General features: G+C 37.3%; 1 protein-coding gene and 1 long non-coding RNA gene across 22 annotated transcripts in view; one reads left to right on the top strand and one right to left on the bottom strand.

The window, feature by feature from the left end:
- Positions 1 to 25425, bottom strand: part of Bnc2 (basonuclin 2) — a 428651-nt gene that overhangs the window by 42542 nt on the left and 360684 nt on the right. The gene's annotated exons all lie outside the window — the stretch shown is intronic.
- Positions 7989 to 25253, top strand: LOC125357516. Its single transcript, XR_007212175.1, has 3 exons — positions 7989 to 7999; positions 22263 to 22265; positions 25118 to 25253. It is a non-coding gene; the product is annotated as an uncharacterized LOC125357516 (long non-coding RNA).

The following is a 25425-nucleotide window of genomic DNA, read 5'->3' on the forward strand; positions in this document are numbered from 1 at the left end:
ACTAGAATCTGCTAGTTTTTTCAGGAAGAAGAAATCAGCATAGCATTTTGTTTAAAAGTCAATCTACCAACTACATGTAAAAGTATATAAAACAACATTTTTATTTTAATTCAACATTTCCAAAAGCTCCATGACAGGAGGATGTAGAAGTCAACCTTCATACCAAAAATAGAAGGATTTGGTTTCAGTAAAATATAACCATTACTGGGAGCCCTCACCACTTTGTGCCAGTTTCCAAGGCACAAGACAGTTCTTATGCAGTACCTTTTTCAATTAAGCCATCATTTAATTGACACAGGATGGCTGGAAACTGTATTTCTTCTCCAGTATGAGCGAGGGAATAGCATTGAACAAATGTATACACTATTCTTCGGTTTAATTTTTTGGAGTTAGAGCAATATTGTTGAGGAGGAACACAGCAAAAGAAAACACATTCCTTTCACTTCACATGGGTGAAGCAAGTGCAGCAACCCTAGAGTCTCATGTGAATAACACCACTAATCAAGCCAGAAATCCTTAAAGTAAAAAACAAAAAACAGAGTTTAGTAGAAGCCACATTACACCCTTACATATGTATTTCCTCTCTCCCTTGGGACTCTAGTCAGATCTCAGTATCATGAATTAGAATGTGTCCTAACATGAGTGACCACATTCTCCTATGACTCTCCTCTTTCTACAAGAGTCTCATATTCCTATGTAGCTAGGAAAGAACTAGAGACAGAGTAATGCCCATGTATCTCTACCGAGATGTACTTTATAAACAGCATTCAGGGAGTTTCCAAGCCTTTGAAAGTAAAGCTCCCAGGCCACAGGTGTTGCATTTGTTTTCTGTGTCTTTAGGGTAAAGCACTCTGAAATGGATTTTACTGGGAGAGGGAGGGCTGGATTTGAGGGCTCTGGGCAAAATGAAACATGGTGGTCTTTGATCATTCCAAGCCAAGTAGGAAGAACACACCTATTTGTAAAAGTCCCTGATCCAAGAACATTACAGCTCTCCACAGAAACATAAGCAATACATAAGCAATGCACGGCAGGAGAACAGGGGCCTAGGCCCTGGGCCTGAGGCACCCACACACATAGCAACAAAGAAAAACAGCATGCAAACAGCAGCTGTGCTGACACACAGCTAAGAAAGGGCTGGTGTTTACATCTTGCACTGAAGACAACAAAGACATTTTGATTATTAGTCAAGTGGAAAGCTGGGGCTTATGCACCTTAACAACAAATACAAAGAAAAAAAGAATAAGGCCAGTACACACATTTTAGCATATATTTTTTTCATATATATAAACCACAGTGAATAGACTTCCTATGGCCACAACTGCCAGCTTCATTCTCCCTTTCTGAAAGGACTTTGAAAAAGAAAATAGAAGAAAATGAGGTAAACACATATGCATACATATATCTCTATATATCTTACATATGCATAAATCTCAGACTGTTGTTAGCTAAACGTTTGCCTTGAAGAATATTAAAATACACAGATTTGGGAAATTTTAAGTCATCCTGTAAATATGTTGTTAAACTTGATAACATGAATCAAAAAATAAACTCCAAGATGTATCACAGAAAAGTCACTGTTAAAAAATGCAACAGTAGGGCTGGGGATATAGCCTAGTGGCAAGAGTGCCTGCCTCGGATACACGAGGCCCTAGGTTCGATTCCCCAGCACCACATATACAGAAAACGGCCGGCCAGAAGCGGCGCTGTGGCTCAAGTGGCAGAGTGCTAGCCTTGAGCGGGAAGAAGCCAGGGACAGTGCTCAGGCCCTGAGTCCAAGGCCCAGGACTGGCCAAAAAAAAAAAAAAACAACAAAAAAAATGCAACAGTAGAAGTGGACCTATGGCTCAAGTGGTAGAGTGCTAGCCTTGATCAAAAGAAGCTCAGGAACAGTGTTTAGGCCCTGAGTTCAAGCCCCGGGACTGTAAAAAAAAAAAAAAATTCAGCAGTGCAAGAATGACAGCATACAACTGAAGAAAACACAGAAAAGAGCAGTGTTGTTATCAGGCACTGACCATCAGGTAGAAAGGATAAGCTCTGCTTCTAACACTTTCGCAAGTCCTTTGTGGGGAAGTTAAGTGGAAGCAGAATGGGGTGGAAAAATATATGGAAACAAACTATAACACAGCATAATATCATACAGCATGGGGTATGGACTCTCTGGCTTGCACTTTAACATTGCATTTATTACTTACTATCTATGTGACCACTCAGCTTCAGTCCCTCAGCTGTGAACCAAGGATAGAAATCCTTCATTTTCAGGGTTATTATTAGGATTGGATTAAATGGCACATGCTTACCAAAGGTCTTGCAGACGCCTGGCACATAGCAGGCACACACAAGGTTGACAATCAGTAAATGGATGCTCATATAAATGGTTGTGGCCTCCATATAACAGCCAAGGTTAGCCAAAATCTTGAATCTGTATCTAGAAACCCGATTATACTATGTGATTAGCTAAGAGAGCACAAAATAGTAAGCTGATAAATGACATAAAAGACTTTTAAGAATGAAGGTGAAAAAAGGTTTTTAAAAAGTGTGTCAATAGCCTTCTGGTAAGCTCCTTTGATCAGCTTAAGATTCTCTTGGTTACATGTGAAACATCCTTATAATAAATTACAGAATACATTTTCTGATATTTTACAGGTAAGTTACACTCACCTCAGTCAGTGATGGGCCTTTCAAAAAAAGTGATCATGTCAGCTCTCTGTTGGTGTGTGTGTGTGTGTGTGTGTGTGTGTGTGTGTGTGTGAAAGAATGAGAACATGTATGCAGAGAAACCATGCATTTCTGTGTTTTCAATATAAGTATGCAAGAATCTGCTTCTGCTTCTCTAGGAGACAAGAGAGAACTTCCCTCAGAGGCTAGGAAAGCCACTTGACTGAGGATCTATGATGCAATTAGGGCCAAACATCTCAACAATGAAGCCATCATACGGGTTATTTTGTAAACATCTTATTAATCCTCTAAAAGCCTCCTACATGAGTCCTCACAGATATTTTATTTTACTATGAATAAAAGTTCAACCAGCACCTGAATGCCAGTGGCCTGTGGCTACTTGATGTGGATAAGGAGTCTCCAGGAGTACCACTGCACTTTTTTCTGTCAAGACACAGAGCCCTCACCATCTTGTTCTAGTCGTTTCATGTTATAAAAGTGAAAGCAGCTTGAAGTCAGTACAGACAGATTAGGGGCTCTTGATCTTCTTAGGATTACTTTCAGTTATAAGAAGTTTCCTGGGCTGGGAATGTGGCCTAGTGGTAGAGTGTGTATCTACCATACATGAAGCCCTGGGTTCAATTGTTCAGCACCACATATACAGAAAAAGCTGGAAGTGGCAATGTGATTCAAGTGGTAGAGTGCTAGTCTTTAGCAAAAAGAAGCCAGGGACAGTGCACAGACCCTGAGTTCAAGCGAAGGAAGCGAAGGAAGGAAGGAAGGAAGGAAGGAAGGAAGGAAGGAAGGAAGGAAGGAAGGAAGGAAGGAAGGAAGGAAGGAAGGAAGGAAGGAAGGAAGGAAGGAAGGAAGGAAATTTCCTTTGGAACATATTTACCTTCCATTGAGCTGTGAGTGCCTATGTGGGCTTGTAGATCAAATATTCTTTAGTATTCTCTTCAAAGTACCAAAGGAAGAGGATCTTGCTTCTGTTTTGCAACAAATAATTTCTTTCATGCCTTCCCTAGATTTCATTTGCATACCTCCAGTTGTAGATTTAGCAAGATAAACTCAGAGTCTCCTGCCTTTCATCACACGAAGCTCCTATTAACATTTAATGAGTGTCCATCGGCAGTCTATGGATTGCTTTTTCCACTCCTACTCTTCAAAAATCCTCCTGCTGTCTCTGAACTAACACAGGATTTCTTCACTCACATTCTTTCTTTCTTTTAATAACTGAAAACTATCTGCACTCTCTAGCTAAAGAAAAAAGTTACTCATGCCAGCTAGAATACAATGGGCTAATGTCAATTCAATTTGGCTTTATAACAGGAATTAAAAAAAAAAAAAGATCCATGTTAAGAACAGCTCAGGAGTAACCTCCTACAATTTCTGCCCTAACTTTTATACTGGATTAGAGGTACTTATCACCCCACCAACATTTTCTCTACCTTTTCCAAAGTTTGAATTAAATTGTTGTCTTTCAGTGTAAAACTATATAAAATGGGAATCAAGAGTCAAAAGACTAAGTTTGGGGGAAACTTTAGGGAGAAAAGCCTATGTTATGACAGAAAAATAAAACTAATAGATACCCCTATATAATGGAAAGTGGAAAACACTACACAGAGAGCTTTGGTTGTAGAATAACTAAGAACCACAGCCACATCCTCTCTCTTTCACAATGGAAAAGAAGGAAAGGAGAACAGCTCATCAATCTGCAAGCTGCTTTATTACTTCTTGTTCCTGAACTTCCCTTGCCAGAAGAAATGCCCCTTCTTCTTGTTTTTTGTTTTTATCCACAATATTTTAGTTATTTAATGTTATTGCCCTTTTGTGCTTCAGATCCTGCAATATCTCTACCTGAAGTCCATTGTTGTGATTTCCTGGTTTCACTTGCAGCTTTTCTAGACTCATCTTTCTTCTGTACTGTCTTCCCAACTCAGAGCCAATGATTTCTTTCTCTCCTCATTGCTACAGTGGCATGTCTGTCTATCTCAATTTTCATTCCCCAAATCAACTTTCCTTTCCTTTATTTCTCATTCCATTTTAGATTAGAGAATGGAAGGTGGTTCTGGAAGGTGTGCAGTCAGCTTGGTATAATGTGAGGGAGGCTCACTGTGTGTGTGTAACAGGAAGCATTGCTAATCCCATGGAAAATGAAATAAGCCAATGTTCAGGAGACTGAATGAGGTGAATGAGAAGATATTCTTACATCATCTTGGAAAGTAAAACGACTTCATTGAAAATTTGCCACTGTGAGTCTTCAAGTACCAACAAATCCCTTAACTGGTGGATCTATCTAAATAGAAGATGTTCTCAATGATATATCACTGCACTGACAAAATTAGGATTAAATCTCCATTTGTCACAAATGAAGGTTACATATCAGCAATGACAGGAAATTATTTCCTAATTCCTCTTCTGGGTACAGGATTTATAAGAACCCAAAGATAAATGGCTGAAAACAAGAAAGGGGGCATATAGTAAGGGCTAATAATAGCACCTCTTTAAGGTCCTTGAATAAATAACTATTTGTGAATCTTATTTATTAACTTCCCCTTAGACCCATAATGAGATGGTAAGAACTAACTGGGATGGCAGGCCAGGCAGGCTTCTGTCGGAGCATCAGCTTTAATTGTGCCATTTGTACTTAAGCCCTCCTCCTAAAATTTCCTGATTGTAGCTATTACCTTTTTTTTTTTTTAACAAGATTTTGAAGGAACAATCTTTAATTTTTATCTTTGTTTCTGCATATGTTAAAATCTCATCAATGTCTTTAAATGTTTTTCAAATAGTATTTGTATTTTCAAATAGTATTATTGATCCTTATAAATCAAGCCAATCATATTCTCCCTTTTCCATAAGGGTTCCATATAGACAGGTAATATTTGTTCCTCAAGTGTGAAACACAAATAGGCCAAGAAGTGGTGTCTATACCTATAACCTTTCTCAGCCCTTACTTAGCCCTCAGGATGATTTGACAGTCATTCTAACAAGACATTTCAATTACAGCACTCCCTTAACCCAGAATTCTTTAGTAGCTTCCCATCGGCCAAACAGTGGGCAACAGAATCATGATCAGTGACAAAGCCTGAGTTCATAGCACCACTGTGCTGTGCTATTTTTGTTTACAGAAATGATAATACAACTTTAAAAATAGGCAGAATGAGGGGCTGGGGATATAGCCTAGTGGCAAGAGTGCCTGCCTCGGATACACGAGGCCCTAGGTTCGATTCCCCAGCACCACATATACAGAAAACGGCCAGAAGCGGCGCTGTGGCTCAAGTGGCAGAGTGCTAGCCTTGAGCGGGAAGAAGCCAGGGACAGTGCTTAGGCCCTGAGTCCAAGGCCCAGGACTGGCCAAAAATAAAAAATAAAAATAAAAAAAAAATAGGCAGAATGAGGTAGCAAGCTATCTAAACAATGCCTATCAGAATAAGTAGCAGCCATAGAATAATTACTGTGGCTACACTTTACTGTGGCTACACCTGGTTACTGACTTGATATGATTACGTACATGTACTACTCTAGTACTATATAATGCTATACGATTTCAAACAAAATTAAAATAAAGAAAAATAGAAACAGTGTTTTTTTTCCACAGAAAAAATGAGTGGCACAGAGTGGATAACAAGGCCCTCAGTGAGCTCATGCTGGCTACCTGTCTAGGCTTATCTCCTATCTTCTTATGATCCAGCAGTACTCCATCACCAGACTTCAACCTATTAGATGTTCTGTTCGCCTGAATGGGAAACTCTATCCTAAGAAGCTCAAACTCCCACCTTGTGACCATCATCTCAAATACTATCTGCCTCGTCTGTGAAATCAAGGATACATAGAAGCTTCTGTTACTTATGTGACAGTAACACTACTCAACACTTTTTTTTTCACACTGTGTTTCTCATATGTATTCTATTGCTTATTTTATACGCAGTATCTTGAATAATTTCCCAAACATCTACCAGGAAGTAGGTCCTACAGGATTAGAAAGCTGAAAAAACTTATTCAAGGTGACACAGCTAAAAGAAAGCAGGAGAGACCTGTGTTTCTAAGTTTAACAGCAAAATGTATGAATATACTACTGCACTCTTTGTCCGTGCCTCTAAAATACCAACTACCATACCATAATGTAATTGTTGCTTTCCATGACACTGGAAATACAAACTTTCACCTTTATGTTCGAAGTACTTAGTGAATCTTGAACTGGTGAAAATGCTTGCTGAATATATATCCACTTTAAAAGCTTTCACTTTAAACTAGAATATTATATATTTTAGAATATATGTTGAATATTGAACAGGATAGAATATTTTATCTATAACTATAACAAATTGTACTTTCTATCTGTATGTGATTTTTATGTTTGAAACAGTTTAACAAACAAGGTAAGATTAATGATCAAATTTTAGTCTATTAGAAGTAACTCTAGTTTTTAGCTTAAAGCAACAAGAAGTTCTGAAAAAAGGAATGGCCCAAGAGTTCTAATAACTCTCTCAGGGGCTGTAAAGATGCATTTTAAATTCACCACAAAGAATATACATGACAAAAAAGACTCTAGGACAGCATGGGTAAATGACATCACCTCTTTTCCATATTCTTCGTCCCCACTAATTCTTGGAAGTAGGAGGAGTAAAGAGAAGGAAAACAGATCAGGAAAGGGTACAAGCAAGTTTGAGGAACAGAAAAAATGGTGATCTATTCATATAAGATGCTACCTTATATTTGTTTGACTAAGAGAGAATGATGTAAAGTAGGGAAAGGTGAGATCTAAGCTTTTAAAATGTGTTCTAATAGATTTTCCTTTCCCTCGGATTCTTGTATACATAGTCCTCTGAGAACTGAATACTCATGGAGGATGAAAATTCACACCAGGTCACATGGCTTAGTCACCTTCTCCCAGAAGACTCTTCTATTCCCTTAGTCCTATACCAGTCTCTAGCCTTCATATGTGAAAAAATTTTAAAGCAAATGTAGGACACATTGTACATTGCTTCTTCTTTTTAAATCTCTTAAAGGCTCAGACTGTTTCATAGAACTATCAAAGGACGCACCATAGAACTCAGCCTTGGAGATGCTCGTGAATATTAAATGAAAGGCTAATGAGGAAAGTTATGAAAACACAACTATTAGCAAAAGAAGTGACATATTAAAATTGGTTTTAGTTAATTTAATAAGGATTTGCAGAGAGCACTATCAGACAATGAAAGTGAGTAGCTTTTGAAAATGTACACCTGTGTGGAGCAGAGGAAGTATGAGGCTCAAATACAGGTCGTATGCATTGAGGCAGCAGCTGCGACCATGGCATATTTTCACAGTATATCTAGATAAATATTCTAAATTAACAGTAATGGAGAACACACATTCCAGATACCACTTTGGGCTAGGATTCTACATGGGCAATTAGACTTCTCTTACTTCTATCCCTAGAGGTGCTCTCCAGAGTTCAGCCAGAAAAAGTGATACTTCTCATTGTGAAATATCAGATCTTTGCAGAAGAGAGAAACCATTCTGGCAACATGATATAAAACAAAAGTCAAGAGACTTCAGATTCTATCAATCATAGCATACTATATTTCAAAAGGTTCATCTTCAGAAGATAATCCCACCTTTTCCCCCTTATGACATACTTTGATGACAAATAAAAGTAAATGCTCTGAAAAGCTAAGACTATTACACACACACACACACACACACACACACACAGTAGCACAAATTAATTTCTTTAATTCTTCTAAATTAAGAGACTAAGTGGGAGCAATTTTAAAATATAAGAATAAAAGTGAAAGAAAAACTATAGGGTTGGTTCCATAGTTGAACTACTGCATCCTTCTATGATCCAATTCAAACGAACTAGACTGTCCAATTTAAGAAGTGTTAATGATGATGGAGTATTTAAGATGTTTTAGGATCCACTGAGTAATGTCTTACCATGGTGGAGGCAGTTACAACAGATATAGTCTGTTAGCACAATTTTAAGGCCAGTTCAGTATGATATTTCCTCAAACACTCTAGGTCTTTGCTTCTGTAGATAAACAAGACATTCAACTTTTGATTAAAGTAGGAGTTATTTGGGGGCTGGGAATATAGCTTAGCAGTAGAGCACTTGCCTTGCATGCATGAAGCCCTAGGTTCAATTCCTCAGCACCACATAAAAAGAAAAAGCCAGAACTGACACTATGGTTCAAGTGGTAGTGTTAGCCTTGAGCTAAAAGAAACCAGGGACAGTGCTTAGGCCCTGAGTCCAAGCCCCAGGACTGACAAAAAAAAATAGTAGTTATTTTCAAGCTCTAAGAAAATTATAATTTGTAATTATATTCACAGAATGCACAATGATCAACTATAAAAGTTAGCAAGCCCTTATCTTTGAATAGTGAATAAAAGCTAGTACTATGCATCCTAACGTAAGGATACTTTTGAGAAAAAAAGGGAATTAACTTCATACACTTATCATTATTGCTTTCCTTACCAAATTATTCACAATGAAATAGAGGAAGTTTTAGCAACATCAGACAAAACCAACAAGAAACTGTGAGGACTTGAATTGATATATGGAGTGGACTACAAGGGATGGATTTGAAGGCTATTTAGATAGCAGAAGCAACACCATTTCATTTTATTCATTGCAATGGGATAAAGAAAGTAAAGAAGAGGTGAACAGCAAAGATGAGTCCTCAATACTGAAATCTGTGTGTCTTCTAACATATGTGTTGGTAGGGTAAAGGCTTGGAGAAAAAGATAACAAGACAAATCATACCTCTTCATCACCACTGTTTTTAAAATTACCTGATGACTCCTAATATATCTTCATATAGTGTAGCAATAGAAAAAAAGGCATTTATTTATACTTGAAGTTTTAAAAATTCAAATGGGTAGAAAGTTTAAAGATAGTATTTCTCCCAAGCAAAGAAATATTCACATGCTGTATTTATTCTCATAACCCCATCACTATTAAATCCTAAGATGACTGGCAAGTGGTAAACTCATCTTGGGAGCACTCTACCAAAATGAACCAAAACATTACAGAAAGCTAGCCAGTAAGGAAGATGCCTTTTGAGAACCAAATAAACATTAAAAGGCTTTTTATTCCTTTAGGTATAATACAGGTGCATCTGATTTTATACCATGATGAATTCCAGAAAAGCTTTAGCCACATGAAAAATAGCAAAAGAAATCTATTAAATTTATGAAGATGAGTGCGTTTTTTTCAAAGCATAGGTTTGATTTTTTAGCCTGTAACAATAAAGGAGCAGTATTGTGCATATAATACACCATTATGGGTGCACCTATTTTCACACTTGTACATGTTATGTACTGGCCTCTTGGCCTACACATGGTAATTAAAAAATGTCAAAAGTTATTTCAGAACTGACAATATGTTGGTATGGTGCATATTACTACAAAGGAAAAGCTAATGGGCTCTCCACTTAATGTGATTAGAACCATTATTGACATAATGCCAGGAAGATACAAAACCATTAGTATTATACTACAGCTCACTTTAGTATCCACTCAGATTTAGTATTTGATCCACAATTTTAATTTTGTTCTGCTCTATTCAGAGTTGCATTACACAAAATGCATAATTAAAAGCTGCTGTGATTCTCCTTCTCAAATTAAAAACATAGCAAACATTTGTAGTTCTAATCCACTAGAAATTAATAAATCAAATAGTGTCTTTTATCCTCTTTCCTCCATGCAATTCGAATTGCGACTGGGAATACTTTTGCCTGCAATAGAGTGTGCTACAGAAGGAGAGAATGCTCAAAGGAATGAAAAGTCCCCAAACTGCTGACTATAAAGGCAAGTGAGAATCTGGACAGCCTTGCACTGATAGCCTTATAATTCCAAGCGTTAAGCCGGAAGGGCTTTCTGTGAAGAAAAATTTTAATCAATTCACCATAAATCCTTTTGATGCACTTTCCTTCATTAGCTCACTTTGTCAAGCATACACATGCTCCTAATTTAATTTAATCAAATGTACCATGTCTTTCTGTCAACAGTAAAGTAATTCCCATGTCCAAAAGATCTCCTATCAACTCCCTACCCAGGGCAGCCTGGAGGGGGAAGCTGATGAACAGTAGGTTTGCCTTATCCACCACTCACACAGGAAGAACTTCATCCTAAAGATCTGCCATCGAGTAGAGACACTGACACAATTCCTATTTCTACTGCTACTGGAAGCCTTCATATCTTGAAGTAATAGAGGATTATGAATCATTACAATAAAAAAATAAATCCCCTCCCATGTGTGATAATCCTAGGCAAGTTCTGGAAAGACTATGAAATGCAACAGCAGAGCACAGTACACAAATGTATATCCAAACATAGGCTTACGCTGGCCTTGAGTTTCTCCTCTGTACACCTGGGAAGCAGCAATGAGGTCTCTTTCACCAGTTCTCCCAGCATGCCATGTTGCTCCAAGTCCAACACTGACATTATTTTTCTTAACTCCTCCCTCAGATATCAGCCCAAAGCTGACTTTTCATCAAGGAAGCAATTTCAGCAGTTCCAAAGAAGGCTTACTTTTCATAGAACTGCTTTTTTAAAGAACTTATTTCAGATAGATGTGAAACTGCCTAACTAGCCCATAAGGTCCAAGAGGGCAGTAAGTCAGGCCTTTCTTGGTCATTATTTTAACTGCCACAGTCTACAAGTTCTGTCCTGCACATAATAGATACACAGTAAATGTGTTAATTAATATACCACTATCTGATACTCTTCTTAAGCAAAGTGTTTGCCATTGTATATGGTTACTTAGAATTGTAAGGTGATCATTTCTAAAATAAGTCATAAAATTTATTCATGTATATAATGAAGCAAACATTTTAAAATGGACATAACTTTCCAGTCTATGGGTCTTACATATGTCTCTAATAGGAAAAGTCAGTTGGAAGCAATGTGGGATCTTGAAGAAGGTCAGATATCAGAAGTTCTCAAGAGGGTCCCTGATAATTCAAATAAACTTAAGTATGAGTGCCCAAACAACCATGTCATTCTACAATATCGAAAATGAGTAGGCAGGGGGAAAAGGTGTAAGCCTAAGAAAGATCTCTGCCTAAAGAACAGCTATAACATTATGCAGCCTTGGAATGTTTTATTAGTATCCTTAGTGTCTGTTATGTGCTACTAAAGAAACATTCCTTGATAAAAATTTGTTATTTTTTTTAATTAAGAAGAAGTAAAAGGCTAGATGTAGTGGCTTCTGCCTGTAGTCATAGCTATTCTGGAGGCTGAGATCTGAGGATTGCAGTTGAAAGCCAGCCTGGGCAGGAAAGTCTATGAGACTCCTATCTCCAATGAACTATCCAAAAAGCCAGAAGTGGAGCTGTGGCTCAAATTGTACAATACTTGCCTTGAGCACAAAAGCACAAGGAGAGTACACAGACCCTTAGTTTAAAAGCACTGGGATTGGTACCAAAAAAAGAAAGAAAAACCACAATGCTTCTTAGTTTTCTTAACAAATCAACCTTAAAATGTGTAATACTCAAGGTCATTTCATTAAAGCTATTACTTTCTATTGTCAAATTTAGACACTTTTCCAAAAAGTTTTATATTATTTTCTTAATCTGCATGTAAATTTTTAGCTATTGTGCTTATCTTCACCAGAAAAAAAGGCATGATTTGCTTGTAGTGCCAAACACACTGAAAGGAGACATTTGATATACCTAGATTATTTCCCTATTGTCTTATTTCATTAAAAGTATGTATTCTATAGGATTCTTTACATTCACTCAATGAGACCAAAGGAGGATATTCTTAGGAGAGGATCAAAAAGGCCTAATAGCTATGTGCATATGATCATATAAAATGATGTTTATCAAAATGAATTCCAAGAAGTGGAAACAAGTTTTTTTTTGTTTTTGTTTTAAATCTCTTTTGTTGTTGTTTTTTATTTCTGTGTCTTTTGTATGTAGGTTTATCTGTTTTGAGAAGGGTAAGGAGGAACACAGAAATAATGGGACATAGGGTGAACAAATGCAGCGGTGATACTAGGCACTATGTTAACACTTGGGGGGTGACACTTGAGGGAAAAACTGAGAGAAGGTGAAGGAAGAGGTGATACTGTTCAAAAAGAAATGTACTCATTACCTAACTCATGTAACTGTAACCCCTCTGTACATCGCCTTTACAATAACAATAAAAATTGAAAAACAATGTGAAGAGACTTCAACTTGTAAAAAATGTTAAAAATATATTAAAAATGTACATTTTCATCTCAGCATTAACATTATAGGCTATTTCCCAATTCTATCCAAAGTCTATTATGCTTATTTTTTGTGATAATTCTAAATTAAAAAGTGATTTCTCTTGAATGATCCCCCTCCAAAAAAAGACATCCTACAGTAGCTTGGAAAAACTTGTTCCTATTTTATAACTCCCAGAATAAACAGGATAAAATCTCTGCTCTTGGAGGTAAAGGTTCCTGGTCCCTATTTGAACTTTTCATATTATCTTTTGGGGCTTAGGAACTACCATTTCTCCTAAGAAAAGACTTGGGTAGGCCCCTATCTCCTTCCATACTTCGCAAATAAATGACACGAGTAGTCAGGCAGAAAACATCCAGCTGCATCTGGCTCATTACATTATGAGGTAGTTTGTTTCATAGTTCCCACTGCTGTGTGTCTTTCCTTCTGCTGAGCTAAAATATGCCTTCCTATAAATTTTGATCCTTTGGGGAATTTAAAGAATCAGTCTGCTTTCTGGTCCACATGGAAATCCTTAGAGATAAGAAGGAGATCCCATACTTGGAGGCTTCATACCAAGCTCAGCTGATGTTTTCAAATGATCACTTAACAACTAGTCTGTGCGCCTTGTACCACCCTGGTTATTCTTAGTATCAATCTAATTTCTGATTTTATTCTTTAATGGATACCATCAGTGCAACAGATTAGTCACCTAAAAAATCAATTAACACAAATTAAAAGATGGAAGGTGTATAACATGTAATATAGACATTTTCTAATACAGAGATGTGTATTATCTTCAGAAAATGTAGGTTCAATCTTAACCATAGAGCTAGTAGCAAACTTCTCAGGGACACAAAGGGTATGGCATTGTATAAGAGGCCATTCATTGAAAAACCATCTTGTGGCTTCTTGTATGCTTGGCTCCCTTAAAGAGAAGAGGAATGGCACTGATAAAAAAAAGTTAGCCAGTACACAAACAACAATTCAATTAATAAAAGCAATAAAACTCCAAACAGAAGTTAGTGGTTGGAAGAATACCCCCCAAACAGATTAAAATGGGATTTTAGAGGCTATGTTCATGTGTGTATTCTACGCAGGTTCAACTGGCAAGGCTGAGGACATAGGAAAGTTTTCTGAGCTTCAATGAGATTTGTATTCCCTTCCATAACAAGAGTTCTCACAATCTTCTCTTCCTAACATTTTATTGTTACAAATTTCAAATGTACATAGGACTAACATTGGTATAGCTACCATCTAAATTCTGCAATCAACACTGATCAGCATCAGACACAAATGGCCATCAATAGTCTAATATACAATTTCAGAGGAAACGTTCTGGGTATGACTGGGTCTGTAGTCAGTTTTACAGTACAAACACAAACACAAGCTTAATTTAGGCTAATAGAACCTTCCTTGCATTTTGATGTTGATATCATTTTATTATACTTTGAGCTGTTACACTGTTTATTCTAACATCTCAGTAAAAAGACAAGAAAACGTGATCTGTAATAGCTTAACCTTTTGAACAGAAGTTAACTTTGACAGTCTCCAAATGTTTCTAAATGCCTTGAAAATTATTTGTAGGCTGAGTCTCCCACTTATCAGCTTATAAGATAACAGTAGTAGCTAATATTCATGCAGTGTTTAATATATGGCAGGTACATTGTGTTTTGCATATTTTATCTCATTCAGTACATGTGATATTTTCATGAAGTACATCCTGTTAATATTACCTATTCCATCTTAAACATAAACATGGTACTCATGAGTTTAAAATGGTAGAGATAAGATTCCAGTCCCAGTCACCCAGAATCACAGACTTCACGGCTTCCCAGTGCACTGAAGACACATCCTATAACTGACTGCAGTCTTTCTGTAAGTCATCACATCATGTTGCTTCTGCTATTTTATCCACTCATTATTTTCATTTTACTAAGCCAGGTCTAATATCAATGCCTCTTCTTCAAAGAAGATAATTAAATAGTTTCTGAATTTTTTTATGTAAAAATTGTATTACGGGGGCTGGGGACATGGCCTAAGGTAAAAGTGCTTGCCTCCCATACATGTAGCCCTGGGTTCAATTCCTCAGCCCCACATATATAGAAAAAGCCAGAAGTGGCACTGTGGCTCAAGTGGTAGAGTGCTAGCCTTGAGCAAAGAGAAGCCAGGGACAGTGCTCATGCCCAGAGTTCAAGCCCCAGGACTGGCAAAAATAATGTATTATGTAATATACGGAATAAAAAGTACATTTTTATTTATAATGCGCATGCGCGCGCGCGCACACACACACACACACACACACACACTGAGTTTGATATGTATAGTCAAGTTACCTTCTCTGAATCTATGTCCTCACTGACAAAATGAGGTGATAGCTCAACTCATCCCACTCCATTGGCATGTGTGAGATCATCATGAGAATGACATGCTGTAATCTCTTACAAAGTATCTATAACATATAAGAACAAAATAGAGTCCATGTTTCTTTGGGTCTGGCTCACTTCACTTAGTATAATTTTTTCCAAGTCCTTCCATTTCCTTACAAATGGGGCAATGTCATTCTTTCTGATAGAGGCATAAAATTCCATTGTGTATATGTACCACATTTTCCTGATCCATTCGTCTACGGAGGGGCATCTGGGTTGGTTCCAGATTCTCGCTATGACAAATTGCGCTGCAATGAACATTGTTGTGCTGGTGGCTTTACTTTGATTTTGTTTGTAGTTTTTTGGATAAATACCCGAAAGTGGGGTTGCTGGGTTGTAGGGGAGTTCTACATTTAGCCTTCTGAGGAATCTCCATACTGCTTGCCAGAGTGGCTGAACCAGTTTACATTCCCACCAACAATGAAGTAGGGTTCCCTTTTGGCCACATCCCCTCCAACAACTGTTATTGTTAAGTTTTCTTGATATATGACATTCTTACTGGGGTGAGATGGAATCTCAATGTTGTTTTGATTTGCATTTCCTTTAAGCCAGACCCAAAGAAACATGGACTCTATGGTCTCCCTTATTGGGAATAATTAGCACAGGTTTAGGCAAGTCACAACAGAGGATCACAAGAGCCCAATAGCTATACCCTTATGACCACATAAGATGATGCTAAGTGAAATGAACTCCATTTTATGAAAATGATTGTTATATCTGAGTTGTAACTACTTTCAACCTCCCATGTGTATCTGTAGTTTCTACTATTGATGATGTTCATCATGTATCACCTTCTTGTGATTGTATCTACACTATCTCTGTAATCTTATCTAAGTGTATGGGAAACAGTGTGTACTGGTATTAGAATTAGGAAATTCAAAGGGAATACCACAATTGAGAGACAAAGGGTAAAATACGAGAAACAACAACAAAAGCAATACTTGCAAAACTGTTTGGTGTAAGTGAACTGAACACCTCAAGGGGGGACAGGGGGAGGAGGAAGGGGGGTATGAGGGACAAGGTAACAAACAGTACAAGAAATGTATCCAATGCCTAACGTATGAAACTGTAACCTCTCTGTACATCAGTTTTATAATAAAAATTAAAAAAAAAGAACAAAATAAATTTTAGCTACTGGCACATGTAAAATATTCAGCAATGGCTGGATGCTGGTGGCTCATACCTGTAATCCCAGTTGCTCAGGAGACTTAGATCTGAGGGTTGTGGTTCATAGCCAGCCACGACAGGAAAGGTCATGAGACGCTAATCTCCAATTAACCACCAAAAAGCCAGAAGTGAAGCTGAAGTTCATGTAATAGGATGCTAGCCTTGAGCACGAAAGGTCAGGGTCAGTACTCAGGTCCTGGGTTTAAGCTACAGGCTTAAACAGCAATGTAAATGACATATGCCAGACACTAAAAAAATCAGTGTAATATTACTACAAGCAATACAAGATTAATATATATCAATGATTAACATTTACTGATGTTATGGAGTCATTACAGACCCAAAATTTTGGTATTTTCTCTTTTCTATTGTTAACACACATAACTGAGTAATTGTAAAAGAACAATTTTAGCCACATTCAAACACAGCCTGATAGGAAATAGCATCATAAAGGATTTTCGTTAGTCAACATTAGCAAATACTAGTGCAGAAGATTTAGCTGTATTATTTAACTTACTATAAGTAAAACAAATTGGTATCAAAACAAGGCCTCTGCAAACTATAACATTGCCCTGTGCCAATCTAACAATGCTGACAAACATTTTTAAAGTGCTCTAAATATTCAGCTGTCAAAACTCCAACTAAGAAGTTGGACAAAAGGTATTTATCTGAGCAACACAAAAGGAGTGATCATACTCTGTTTTAACAGTTTAAATTGGAAGTTGGCACCAATGGAAGAGACTGGAAAAACTAACTCAATTATCTACAGTACTTTATGAGAATCAGTAGAAAGGATGGTAAGACATGAAATCTTTCTGCTCTTGAATGCCATGATCTGTGGTTATAAAATAAGTTACTGTAACTGTAACTCTAATGCTATCAGGTAGAACGAGGGTCATAAGAATTATAAAAAGAGATTTCTTCTATGTTTCTAATTTAAATAAACCACAACTGCATAAAAATCTTCTTATCCTACAATTCTTGGGCCAGAAAGAGCTTCAGAGAGTGATAATGGAATCCACTGAGCCCCTGAGATGGCTTTAAGTGAAAAGTCATGCAAAGGTCCAGGGGCCTTCCTAGGCCCCCATCAGTTCATCCAGGTGTCACTAACACTGGAGAATCCATCTGACTGGACCTTTTAGTGTTTGTGGGTACAAATGGCAATTTGCTGTACATTTTTGATTACATGTATATTTTCTCCACCATGCCTAACAGCATGTAAGACAAAAAGTGCCATTTTAAACATACAAAGGCACTTACCAGGGCTGAGCAGAACTCAGCAGCATGCACTGTGAAAGGATTGATGATGGTGCATTGGGAACGGGACAGGAAACGGAACACTGTCTTTTCCCCTGTTAGTAGCATAATGCAACTTTATTGCTTTTTCTTTTCTTAAAGCATCTGCTCTCAACCACTTGAGCCACTGAAAAAAGACACTTGCTGGTGGAACTAAAACTTTTATTGGCATAGAAACTGATATTTTCTTACATACCATTCCCTTCCCTTAATTTCCATCATTACATTGTTCCACGTTGTATGTGTCTGCATGGTTTCCTCAGACAGGAGATGCCAATAATGTAAAACTATGTGATTTTAGCTGTGAATGGGCAATCCAGTGCTTAAACAGACATTAAACAAGACTGATACCCAGGCGTCCCAATATTCTTGATAAAATTATTTCATACCAATTAGGGATGTTTACATAGTTGTATTTTGTATATTCTACAAAAGAACTATAAATCCTCAGAGATGAAAATACTGATTTTATATCCAGTGGCAAATATTTCTTATTCCATTGCTATTTATAAGACCAAGAACTTTGATAAGTATTTGTTTTAACCTAAATCCCAGCCAATACACACATGCATGCATATTGCTTTGAGGGATAGCTATAATAAACAAAAGAGTGGGTAAAAGGTAAGCTGCCTTGTATAAAATTTTGTGCATACTGTTGCCAGAAGCAAAACAGATTTGAGAGCAGCCCACAAAAGATACCACCATTTTCAGACATCTAGTAGTCATCTTCAAACATGACCCTATCCTAAAGCTTTTTGCTCACATTCTATTATGTAGGTCTCTCTATATACCCAACGGGTGCTTAATAAATCCTTCTTGATAAAGATAGTGGCTAAAGAAAAATCTTCTCAGAATCACGGTCACCACCTGATAACTCTAATTTCTCCTGGGACTCTCTGGAGAAAGTGGCTATGACTAAAATCTCAAAATGACCCATTTCTTCCATTGTCTTGGTGTCAAATCCCCTTTATAGTCAGTCAGGCACTTCCTACCTACTCATAACTCTTCCTCCTGTTAAAATCTGAACAGTTTATGCTGTTTTACACCACAGGGCTCAGAAAAGGCAGCACAGTAGCTGGTGTACGGATGTGACAGAATGTTTTTATTCCACCCCAGAAAAAAAAAGCTCCCTGTTTTTGACACACTGGAAAATGTACAGCTAGAGAGTGCTTGAGGCGAAGATGCCACCCCAGCCTTACATCTGTCTGCTTTCATTTGTCTACAACTGTGCTTATAGATAAAACAAGCTTTCCAGATGTCATCGCAAGCAGGGCTCATATGCTGACTTCACTGAGACACCGTTGTTGGCTGCCAGCATAACAGAGTTGTAAAACTAAAATATTTAAACTCTGAGCTACTCAACACGACTTTGAATGTCACACAGGATCCTATTTCAGAATTAATTAATGTACACCCCAATAAAATAATCATGTGTTAAAAACCAAGCTGGCTGGCATGCAAGTGAATCGAATTTTCTTTTTGCCAACTGTTCTCGTGCCATACAACAGCATCATGAGGAAATTTCTGAAGGAGGACAGTTATTGCTACAGCTATATGTCCCATTCATGCTGTTAAGTCTCAGGTGCTACTTCTCACTGTGCAAGGACCTCATTGTTTAAAATAGACACAAAGAACCTAAAAGGAGAAAAAGCAATATGCCAGGCTCAGACTATAAAGATATTTCCACTGTCAGAGGGGAAGGCCAATGACAAGTGATGAGGGAGATTACTAAGAGGCATTGTTACCACATCCATATGTGAAGCATGGCTTCAGGCAACTTGGTATCAGGGAGCTTGAATGTTTGTTTGAGAACACAATATCCCTGTGGTTATAATTACAGCCACTGTACAAAAAAGGACTGCAGTGGTTTCATAACATCCCCTAACAAAGAACCCAATGCTTCTGTATTTCCTGAAAATTCCTCAACAGCATAACAGCCTACATGCATGCACATGTGCACACAAACACATAGTCGCACATAGACAGTGTTTCTTGTTTTCATTTTCTCCATGTGCACATAACAATTTAGTTTGTACTGAGAGAATCCTAGGCAGCTCAGTTTTGGTTTCAAGCACTATTCCTAATAACAAGTGCTCTGAATTAGAAAAAGAAGTTGCTTAACAGTTGGGCAGCTAAGAACTCTAGGTGGGCTTTTTTCCTGCTCTGCTAAACTTTTTACAACCTGGTGTGCATTATTGGGTCAAACATGCTCATAGAGCATGTTAACGCGAAAACTTGTTTTTGGGGTCATTCTGGTTTCAGAGGCTAAATCCATTGCACAGCCACCGCCTTCTGGATTTTCTGATTAATTTGACAAGAGATCAACTTGACATTAACCCAGTCCAGGTATCACACAGGTCTTGTCAGGGCTGGTCCTACACCTTGCTGGACTCGTATCAGTGGAAAATGTTCCAAGTACTTCCTCCTGCTTCCCCCACTCCTAAGATACAGAATAAACATGTGCTTGTGATGGCTTTCCAGGGAGATCATTTATTGAGAGGAAAAAGGAGTCACTTACTTTGCTTTCCCACAATCCTCAATGTTTCTATCTTCTCTTGTGTTGATCTAGTTCAAACCTTCTGAAAATAAATCACCCCCAAAGCACTCAAGATTCCCTAAAGACCTCCGCAGGCTTCCTGTGTTGTGTGTTCCCACTCCTGTGCTGGGAGGCTAATGTGCCTTAGAGATGTCTGTTCTAATGCAAGGGACTCAGTGGAGTCAACAACCTGCCACAGCAGTCTATCTACTCAGATCAACCTGGCCTCTTTCACTCTTATTTTAGTAAAAGAGGAAGAGGCCACTGCAGGAGGAAGAACTGGACTGTTAGACTGTGGTCATTTTCTAAATATTGGGACTTCTTGAGGTAAGAATGACAGCACTGGCCCTGGCTCGGAACTCAGTGTTCCTCCTTTCACTAAGGCATGGCTGGAGTTTTAGTTTGGGGCAGGGAGGATCACTGTGGAAGCATACCTTGTACTTTATTGCAATACCTGTACAAATCCCAGAATCAATATGTAGCAACTTTATTATTCTCTCCGCACTGTGGCTGGACCCAGTTAGCTGATGTGCCTTCATTTAATTATTATGAGGTTTATTTAGTCTAGCCTTAATTATCAGATTTTGGGCAAAAAAATTCCTAAAAACATTTACTGATACATCAATGTCTGAAATTTTTGAGCTAGTTGATTCTGTCCTCTTGAAGGCTCTCAAGGGCTTCTACAGAGAGTGCAAATTACAGAACAGTAGCAGTGTGGGAGATTCACATGATATCTTTAATCTCATTTTTGGCCTGTTAAGTGCACTGGGGAATACAGAAGTGAAAACTCCTATACTCCCCTTTTACAGATGAGAAAAGTAATAGTTGATTCAGTTACCTGTTTGCCTAATGGCAGGAACACAAGCCTAGGGCTGAACTACTCTACCAGAGATAAACTGGGTCCTTTCATTCTCTTTCAGCAGAGGATATAAGAACAGTAGTAGTGTATGTAGGCCTGTTAGCTGAGGGTCAGACAGTTCCTTAACACTAAGCAGTATTACTCTCAGGCCCATATTTGAATACAATTGCATTAAAAAATAACCCAATTTAACAATTCAGAAGTTCTGATATATGTTTTATAAAAATGTATGAGAGACCTAAAAGCCATGGAGAGCCATAACTTTGAGCTGCCTCATTTATTTCTCTTTTATTACAGTCCTGCACAGTGGGCACAAGCTCTTCACTAGAAAGAGAACATTAAATCTTTATTCTAAACTGTTTTAGCAGAACCATATTAATAGTTGAATATTATTTTGTCTACCTGATAAAATACCATTCAACTAAGACCAAAGAGAGCACTGAGCCCCAGCCAAGTCCTATGAGAAGTAAGTGACAAGCTATCTTCAGAAACAACCATTTCGGGTAACATTTCTATAGCTGCATGAGTCCTGAAGCCCAGCACCTGGAGTGAAGGTAGCTTTTAAGAAATAAACATTTCTCTAGGTCCCCCTTAATAAGGAAAGTGGCTGTATGAAATATCCTCTCCCTTTCTCCCATGTTTATTTGGTCTTTCCTAAAGCAGAATCAGTAAACAAACCACAAGAAAACCAGTCTGTTTCCATGGATATATTACCATAGATGGAGAAACAGGATGAGATTTAAGGTTAGAACAAAGGTTGCAATACTAGAAAATATTTAGAAATTCCAGTGCAATTCTGCAAAATCCTTAGTGCTCCTACTTATGGCTCTGTCTTCAGAGATTTGCTTTATTTTTATATTACCAAACTGCCTGTCTCACATGGCATACTGAAGGGCAACACTGCCCTTATATATAAATGTGCATTAAAACAAATCATTTCAGTAAGTTAGCTCAAAATCACAGCATTGGCCTTTCTAATTTTCCATCACAAGGTATTTTTCTCTATAACCTACTCTCTATTTCGGAATTCCAAATAATATAAAAAATAAAAGTCTGTTTTCTACTCTAGATATCTTCTAAAACAAACAGCAGTACTTCTAGGAGGACAACCATTAAAACTAACTGAGAAGTTACAGTGAGTGAAGTTTGATCTCACATAAATGTCAGAAAGCTTTAAGGAACAGTGAGTGTTTCTAGGTAAATGCTTCAGTGAGAAATAATTCTTTCATTGATAATGGAACATTTTAATCTATAAATCTATTCATTCACTGCAAATACCTCAGATTAAATACCACTTTCAATATTGTTCTGCAGGAAAAAAATGCTATAGTGGAAGCATTTTTAAAATATCTTTGTCCTGGTCATTCAGACAGCCTTAATCACTAGCCAATGAAGAAGCAAAGATTAAAGTTTAAATTAGATGAAAAGCAAGAAAAGTATAAAGGTAATGGCCTGAACAGGGAAGAAACCTTTTAGCAAGAAAATAAAATACTATTCAATAGATCTGGTTAAAATTACAGGGAGAAAATTTGAGGAATCATAAGATCGTCTACATTATGTTTACTCATTTTTAGTTACTCTATTTTCCAAAATGTTTAACAAGTTATCTCATGTATAAACCTTAATATTAAAAAAATCGATTCAAAGAATAACATAGGAGTTCTAAGCCAATCTATAAACCAGAAAGATAAAGGTTAAGTTTTTGAGTAACAATGATAAAATTAAATTCAAATAACAAAATAATTTATTTAACCCAGCAATACAAATGCTGTCGCTTCAACATATAAACAATAGAAACTTTTCTTAATATTTTACATTTTTCTTCTAAAATTTTAAGATCTCATGTTTTCTCTAGTGTATATGTATAGTGTATAGTGTATAGTGTATATGTTTTCTCTAGTGTATTCCTGATATGTAGGTATGCAACCAAGAAATCAGCATTTTAATTTTAATTTAAATAAGCCTGGTAAGTCTATCTTTTAATAATAGCAATTTACCTTGCCAAAAAAATAGGCTTATTAACACAGATAAATCTGAGAATGAGAGAAATCTTTAAAAAGAGAAAATATGAGGCATTAGTTGTTGCTGGTCTTCGGAGGGCAAAACTGCAGTGCTGACCCACCACTTACATACACATATTTATGACATTTTCCACATGCGTGGTAAGTGTGACTTAGCATCCTAAGGAGAAATCATATCACTCATCTTCATAGGCTCTTGGCAGATATTTTGTTACCCACCTTGCTTTTTCCCAAAGGATAACTCTGTAGCCAGTTTGAAGTACTTACAAAAGGAAACACTCTCCAGTAATTTGTGTGTTACATACAGAGCCTGAAAAGTTTCTTTCTCTTAGAAAACTCAGATGTTGCCTATATTCAGATTACTCAAAAGAACATTAAAAAACCTGGAGATGCAGAAACACTTGCTGCTGACCCTCATGCAGTTGAATAGGGGCCCTCAGGTGCCTGCAGTGATGAAGTACATGAACTTGACTAAGTTATCAAGTGTCCTGATACCTATCTGATTAACAATACTGTTTCTCTTTCTCTGAGGAACTGCTTTGTGAGAAGAAAATAAGCATATTACTTCTTCCAATAACACCAAAATGCAAATATCTAATTTGATATCTAATTTCAACATCAGCTCTTCCGAATTGGAAGCCTAATTCACTATTGTAAAAATAAAATCTCACCTTACCTCAAACCATCATCTAAATATATGTTTATGTACCAATATATGTATGTATATATATGTATAATACCAATTTTAGAGTCATCTGTTCACATTAGATGTGTGTGTATGTGAGAGACAGACAGACAGAGAGACAGAGACAGAGACAGAGAGAGTATATCTCTCTTTTCTCTTAAACCATGAGTACCAAGAAAGCAGGAATTGTAGTTTATCATAACTCTCTCCAGTTAGGTGCTCAGTACAGTTGTGCTAGATTGAAAATTTTCTCTGCTCATAGAGTAAGAGAAAATACAAAGAAACATGTACGAGAGGAAGGAGCTTACTCTAAAGGAGCTTACTTTCTAGCTGAGGAGACAAAAAAATAATAACACACAATATACGATGTTCACTGGGTTTAGAGACAGAATTACCTGTCTCCCATCTCTAGGTACAGTGAGGTGCATGAAGACAGAGTCCAAGCAAAGTTTTTCAGTGCCGGAATAGCAGTACAGAAACTTAAGATGGCTCAAAATGAACAGCAGTTTGGAGAGGATACTTGGCTTAGAGGACAGAGAAATGGGCAGTCACCCAGTTATGCTATAATCTCTAAAATGTGAATGGTACCATGTTTAAAGCAGGGCACAGGAAGCCAAAACAAGCATTCTTTTTTATTCTTTTATAAAATTCCAAGTCACAATTAATGAAAAGCCACTGATAATTTTGAGAGTGAAATGACTTCTGAAAAACAGAATTGACAGGGAAAAGGTCAGAACACAGCTTCAAGGATAGACAGGGGTAGAGACAAAGGAGTTCATAGGTAGTATACTTCAACTTTCATCATGTCAACTTGAAGCTACACTCAATGGGTAGGAAGGGTCTCAATTGTGTGTATGTGTTACCTGTTTCCTTCGTATGAAGTCCACTAAATGATAGGTAGTAAGCAACATTATAAAAGTCACAAAAAATTGCTTAAAAACACCCTGGGTAATCTCAAATGGTGTCTTTTTTTTCCTTCAAATTTTAGTATTGTATTTATACTTTTTTTTCCATCCACTTTATTTATTTTTTTAAGTTTTTATTATAAAACTGATGTACAGATAGGTTACAGTTTCATACGTTGGCATTGGATACATTTCTTGTACTGTTTATTACCTTGTCCCTCATACCCCCTCCCCCCTCCCCCTTACCCTTTCCCCCCCTGAGGTGTTCAGTTCACTTACACCAAACAGTTTTGCAAGTATTGCTTTTGTAGTTGTTTCTCTTTTTTTTACCCTGTGTTTCTCAATTTTGGTATTCTCTTTCAATTTCCTAGTTCTAATAGTATGTACTAAGTTGTTCCCATTCCCTTTTGCTTTAGGCATTTTTCAGACAAGGGTCTTGGGTTTTGGGCTAGTGCCAACCTTTGACCTTTGGAGACTTCTTTTGTAGCTAGATTATAGTCAGGAATTACCATGTCTGGCTTGTTTGCTGTTTGGGGGTCTCACTAACTTTTCTCCTGAGCTGACTTAGGAGCACTATCCTTCCCAAACAGTTTTGGTTACAGGTGAACACCATACCAAGCCTAAAATATTATGAAAGTGAAATATATCTCTAGGGAAATAGTCAATTTACCAAAACGGAGTTGAATGC

The sequence above is a fragment of the Perognathus longimembris genome, chromosome 1, assembly GCF_023159225.1.
Source record: "Perognathus longimembris pacificus isolate PPM17 chromosome 1, ASM2315922v1, whole genome shotgun sequence".
Classification (NCBI taxonomy): domain Eukaryota; kingdom Metazoa; phylum Chordata; class Mammalia; order Rodentia; family Heteromyidae; genus Perognathus; species Perognathus longimembris.